Source organism: Mugil cephalus, chromosome 9 (assembly GCF_022458985.1).
Source record: "Mugil cephalus isolate CIBA_MC_2020 chromosome 9, CIBA_Mcephalus_1.1, whole genome shotgun sequence".
NCBI classification, from domain to species: Eukaryota; Metazoa; Chordata; class Actinopteri; order Mugiliformes; family Mugilidae; genus Mugil; species Mugil cephalus.
The window spans coordinates 20,231,156-20,237,258 of record NC_061778.1 but is presented as its reverse complement, the minus strand read 5'-3'; the positions used below and the strand labels follow the sequence as shown (position 1 = coordinate 20,237,258).

Below are 6,103 nucleotides of genomic sequence, written 5' to 3'. Positions count from 1 at the left end.
ACACTCCAAAAAGCGAAGGAATTGCATTCATCAAATGAAACTGCAGACATTTCATTGACCTCTAATGCAAACATGCCACTGGTAGTTACATATTTCTTGATCCAGGCTGTAAATAATAACAATAGTGTTATTTATATTAGCACTTTTCAAATCTACTTTACAGTAAGCGAGTCCTTCACAAAAGCATTAAACATCTGCAGTTTGTTAAACAGGCACAATTAACCAAAAACAATAGTTAAAAGAAAAACAAGAAAACACAACACAATCCGGTTAGGGACTTGTGCTGCCTTGTATGGTGCTAAAAGGTCAGTGATGTAGCCCGGGTTATATCATTTTCTTACCTTTTTTTATTTTGTATGTAACCTGTATTTTTGCACTGCCTATCGCTGTTGCACCTAAATTTACCCACTGGGATCAATAAAGTCTCATCTGGTCTGAAAATACATAGAAACATAAATGACACCACCACTGCAGCTATTGTCGTTATTATTGTTACTAATACTTTATTGATCTGCTGTTTTTAGAAGGAGAAGTTGCTTTGCAAAACCACATCCTTTGGATCAGAGAGAGTCACATGGTAAACTTAATTTCTTCATCGTGGCCAAAATATACACACATCCTCCCAGTGAAGGCATCCAAGACGCACTTGAAGGCACAAGGACAAGTGGTTAAGACCTAATGCATTAACCCTGATCACATTGTCAAAGGGAACCTTGTGTCTGTGTACGTATTTTCATTCTAGCTTGTTGCATTTATTTTTCCTCTACAGAGTCTACCTGGAACCATGCAATGAGAACAATGGACGTCCAGTGAACTTTCCCATGTACCAGAAGGGAGGATGCACAGCAAAGCCAGTGACAGCGGATCCTAAGTTGTTTCAGTTTCACAAGTTTTTATTTCAAATTCCAAATAAACCCCTGATAGACGATAGCAGAACATAAGTAAGTGTTTCATTAAATAAGAGATGTTAAGTTGACGAATGAACCCAATGTACTGACTGGCTCTATTAGACCAACGATGGGACCAAAGTCGGTATTGCGAGCTGTTCATAGTAAACATATTTCTAAAGGAACTATTGACATGACATTTTCACCAGGTGTTGGTAACAGCCCAAGTAATCCATACATAGAAAGAAACCAAAACTCAGAAATTAAGTTCATAAATTATGTGTATTAATGTAAAATAACAGAGAGAAAAAGTGTTGAACACTCGCAGAAAGGTGGAAAAGGCATGGAAACCCAAGACACCAGCTGAAATCTATCAGTGATCACAAAGCCATCCTGCCCCTTGTCAGTAATTTGTTTTGGTTTCTTTCTATGTATAGATTACTTGGGTTGGTACCAACACCTAGTGAAAATTGTAGCACCTTTAAAATATGTTTACGATGAAAAATTGTGATGTGGTTAATATTTAATTTACCTGCTGTATACTGTAATATTCCACTACTGTACCGATACATTGTTCAACCCTATACTTACCTCATATCATTATAATGATTCTAGGATTTAAACGAATGTGGTTGTTTGTACTTACCTTGATCTAAATAAAGTTTGTTTTTACACTAAAACTGTCTCAGTTAAAGCCGGTTCTATTGTTCATTACATACTTACCTTCACACTTACAATATTATTATGATGATTCTTACCTTGATTTAAACCAGTATTGCTGTGTACACTATACGCACCTTAATTTAAACCAGTTTTATTGGTCATTTCGTACTTATCTGGATTATAACATGTTTACTGTACTCATCTGAACCAAAATCAATATTTGTGTGTGTGTATAAACTATATGTATCTGATTGAGACCAATGTGGGGACACACTCGAGCCTTCTGGGTTCCAGAGTCATATAGTAGAGAGAATCTGGCCAACTGAACTCATGGGCGCCATGTTAGATACAACACAGGGAAGATTCTACAGTGTAACTCTATGGTCACAAATGTATTATTTTCACCATTAACAGGCCTATAAATGTTATTGCCAATGTCTCAATATGTTAAAGCCCCTCACGTAAATATCCCAGTGTCTACTTACTTTAATTACCTTAAATGAGCCTGTAAAATGCTTTGTAGCCCAATCACCTCATCAGTCATGGAGCTGTGTTCACCTTCTCCTCAGTCTGTTCATCCATCACCATTAAAAGTTAGAAATTACTCAGAAAAATTGTAAATATTCAGAAATGGTGAAAATTAAAGTAGTCTTACTGGTATTTAGTATTGTCATTAGTATTATCATTCTGACATTATCACGCTAGCCATAATAACTTAGTAGTCCAGACAAAGTTATGTGTCAATTAAATTTTGACATAAATTACATCCACACATAGGTTCCACAGATGGTAGCTGCTATTTTTCTAAGCCTTCAGTCTAGATAACTAGCTAGCATAAAGTTAGCATAAGGCTTGGTTAACTTCAAACTTCATTCATTTGTAAGGTGGTGTTGGGCATTTTTGAGATCAAGGTACACATTAATGATGGCATGACTTTATTTTTCCTGTATAAAATCCTAACAAGACTTATACTGGTAGTTACTCTGTGTTTCACAGATTGTCTTTGAGACGAAGGAACTGTCCATAGGAAATGTTATTTATCATTTGGGTGATGAAGGCTGTGAGCTCTCTTCCATTCATTCATCCTTTTTTTAGAAAAAGTACAGTGTTATGGCTTCAACAGTGATCAGACCCAAAAGCAGACACTGGCTCACAATTGTCCCAAGTTCAACAAGTTTATTCTTGACACGGTGAAGAAAGTGCAAGTGGAGAAGGGCTGGCTTCTGTGGATCTCACAAGGTGCTGAAGAAGTGATGGTGGCGGTGAAGGTGAGGTTTACCAGGTCTATTGGTTCAGCCTGGCAACCCAATGCACTGGAACAAGGCACACACAAGCACAGAGGTGTGATCGGCAGGAGAGCAGACTGACAAGAATATGTAGGGTGATGGAAGGTAATCCGACCTGGTAGAGCCAGAAGCAACAATCTGGCTAGGGAGACCAGGGTATTTATGAAGAGAGTCTTGATGAGTGGATGAGAGACACTTAGGGCTGCCTGTAGGGAGAGAGTAGCCACACCCAATGCACACACAGAACACAGACTGAGGAGAGAAACACAAGGATCAAAACAGACAGGGGAAGACTGACAACACACACAGGGGAAGGAGGGGCTGCCATGACGAAACATGACATACAGATTGCAATACTGTCCTTTTACCAACTTGTATATAGGCCTAATGCTAATACTGTAAATGTGTTTTCTGTGTTGTCTACTTTTATGTGCAACACAGTTACAGGGACCAGGTAATTTCCCTCGTGGATCATTAACATCTGTCTTTTTTAAATTATATTGTTACTTGTGATTTAATCTTGCAGTGTATGGTATATGCAAATTAAGTATTAGTTTCTCCATAACTCAGTAACACGTGGTCTTGTTAGAACTTCCTGGACATCCAGGCCCCAAACTTGATGTGTAAATAGTCTCTTTGAATATTGAGTTCACTTTGAACTTGTGAGTCCGGAGCAGCACTGTTCTTGAAACACAACTGACACATTTTACACTTTGCATAACATCATTACACTTTATATAACATCATACTAAGACACTTTGGATCTGCAATGAGTAACTTTGGGAGTGAGACACTTTAAAATGTCTATATATCTATAAATAAATGCTGTATATTCCAGGTAAATAGGACTGTAGATTGGACTGTATATTTCTTTTGTAATTCTTACTTACTACCCCATTCTTTATTATTTTATTTTTATTTTATTTTACCTTATTTTATTTTGACCATTATTCCTATGTCTATGTCTGGTTCACATATGTTCTTTGTTATCTTGAGAATCTTGGACTAAACAATTTCCCTGTGGGGCTCAATAAAGTCATCTTGAATCTTAAATTGAACAGTTGTCACTACAGCAGGATATAAATCACACAAGAAACATAATTTGTCTTTTGATTTTAGATTTATTGTATTTTCAAATGATATATTTCAGATTAGAAATGAAATATTTTCAAATCATTTTCTCCGCATTTTGTACTAAAAACCACATCCACACATGTTTTAAACAGGCAGCGATATATAATCCTTACCTGCAGTAGGGATGGGCATCGATTAGATTTTGTTGATATCAATGCCTTTCCATCCAACTCTTTATCAATTACCATATAAATTCCTCCTGTGAATTTTTGGTTTACAAAAAGTAGGTGTTTGTGGTTTCGTGCAAAGAGATAAGAGCTTGTGTTGGTAAACAAATGGGAAATTGGTCCCTGGATCACTAATGCTGCTCTGCTGAGACTTAGCGATAGCTGCACTTGTTGACCGGATATTGTCAAACTCATGGCACTCTCTGTATTTAATGTTGCATGTCGTCAACAAATGCTTCATTATGTTGGTGGTGTTGCCGCCCTTGCTTGAAATTACAGTGCTACATAAATTGCACTTTGTGCTGTTACAGTCCCTTCTGGTGAAGTGAAGTCACACTTTCAACTGTTTCAGTCTGTCCACCATCGTGTCTTCCTCATCGTCACGTGACCATCATGTGATGAGAATAACATGCTTCGACGTAAATATTCAGTACATTAAGAATCAAGAATGCTGTGAATATTTACGAGGAAGCATGTCATTCTCATCACGTGATGGTCACGTGACGATGAGGAAGACATGATGGTGGACAGACGAAAACCGTCGAAAGTGTGACTTCACTTCACCAGAAGGGGCTGTAACAGCACAAAGTACAATTCATGCAGTGCTGTAATTTCAAGCAAGGGCGACAGCACCACCAACATGCTGAAGCATTTGTTGAAGACGTGCAACATTAAATACAGAGAGTGCCATGAGATCGACAATCGCCAGTCAACAAATGCAGCTATCACTAAGTCTCAGCAGAGCAGCGCTACTGAGGATCCAGTGACCAATTTCCTTTTTGTTTACTAACACAAGCTCTTATCTCTTTGCATGAAACCACAAACACCTACTTTTTGTAAACCAAAAATTCACAGGAGGCCAACCTGTGTATGTGTGGATGTGGCCCTTTGCATGTCTTTGAAATATGGGAGGAAACCGGAGTACCCGGGGAAAACCCATGCACACATGGGGAGAACATGCAAACTCCACACAGAAAAGACCAGGGCTACAACTCAAACCCCAGATCTTTTGCTGTGAGGCCACAATGCTAATCATTTAGCCACCATGCTGCCCGTCTGAAGATCTATGAGAGCCTTTTCTTATAGCAGAACACACAATAATCTCAGGGTTTCTGCCATAAAAAAAAACCTTCATAGTCTTCTTCAATCCATCACCTGACTTATGCAACAGCAGAAGGTCCTCCTTATCCAGGATGAGAAGCGTTTGAAGTAGTTCTTCTTCTTCTTCTTCTTCTGGCCTTTGCTGTCATCTAAAAAAAATAAGTGGACACTACTTCAGCCATCCACGGAATGAGAAGCAACAACAGCACAGAATATCTCAATGATTTTGTAATGACGAAAGACAAACTGTTCTTACCTAAGGTGGCAGGAAGCTCTGTCTCCAAGTGGATGCTGTTGGTGTGCACAGTGGGAGCAGGAGCAACACTGGGGTGTGGACTAAATACATGAATGTGGACTGAGTTAGTGTGATTGTTCTGTTCAGTGCTCAGCTTCTCTCTACTGATGGAGGCACAAATGTCTGTAAAGCATTAGAAAAACCCTTTTACCTGAGGTCAGTGTCCTCCTGAAGCGTGTCTCCCAATGAGATCCTGTTTTCAGGGTCTGCAGGTCGAACCAGGATAACACCTGGTGGCAGTGCCTCACTTGTGCTGTTGAATGAAGACATGTTGAATCACTTGTACTACATGCAACTGGCAATAACAAGGAGCATCCTGTGTTTTTCTTATAAGGGACATGTGATGTTGGTCATGATGAAGTGAGAACACAACTGAAACACTTACCTCTCTTCAACCATGGTCATCCTCTTGCTGTCTTTTGACACTGCCCGGTCCTGGCTGGTGGTGACTTCAGGCTCATTGCTACCAAAAACCATAGTGTTAGGTTTATGGCTGACAAACACAGCATGCAAATACACAAATCAGCCAACATAGACAGAAATATCTGTAAAGTATTTGAAGAAACCCTT

General features: G+C 38.9%; 1 long non-coding RNA gene across 1 annotated transcript; it reads left to right on the top strand.

The window, feature by feature from the left end:
• The first annotated feature begins 528 nt into the window (after positions 1 to 528).
• LOC125014146 lies at positions 529 to 928 on the top strand. The gene is made up of 2 exons (XR_007113435.1): positions 529 to 667; positions 770 to 928. It is a non-coding gene; the product is annotated as an uncharacterized LOC125014146 (long non-coding RNA).
• Positions 929 to 6,103: the final 5,175 nt, after the last annotated feature.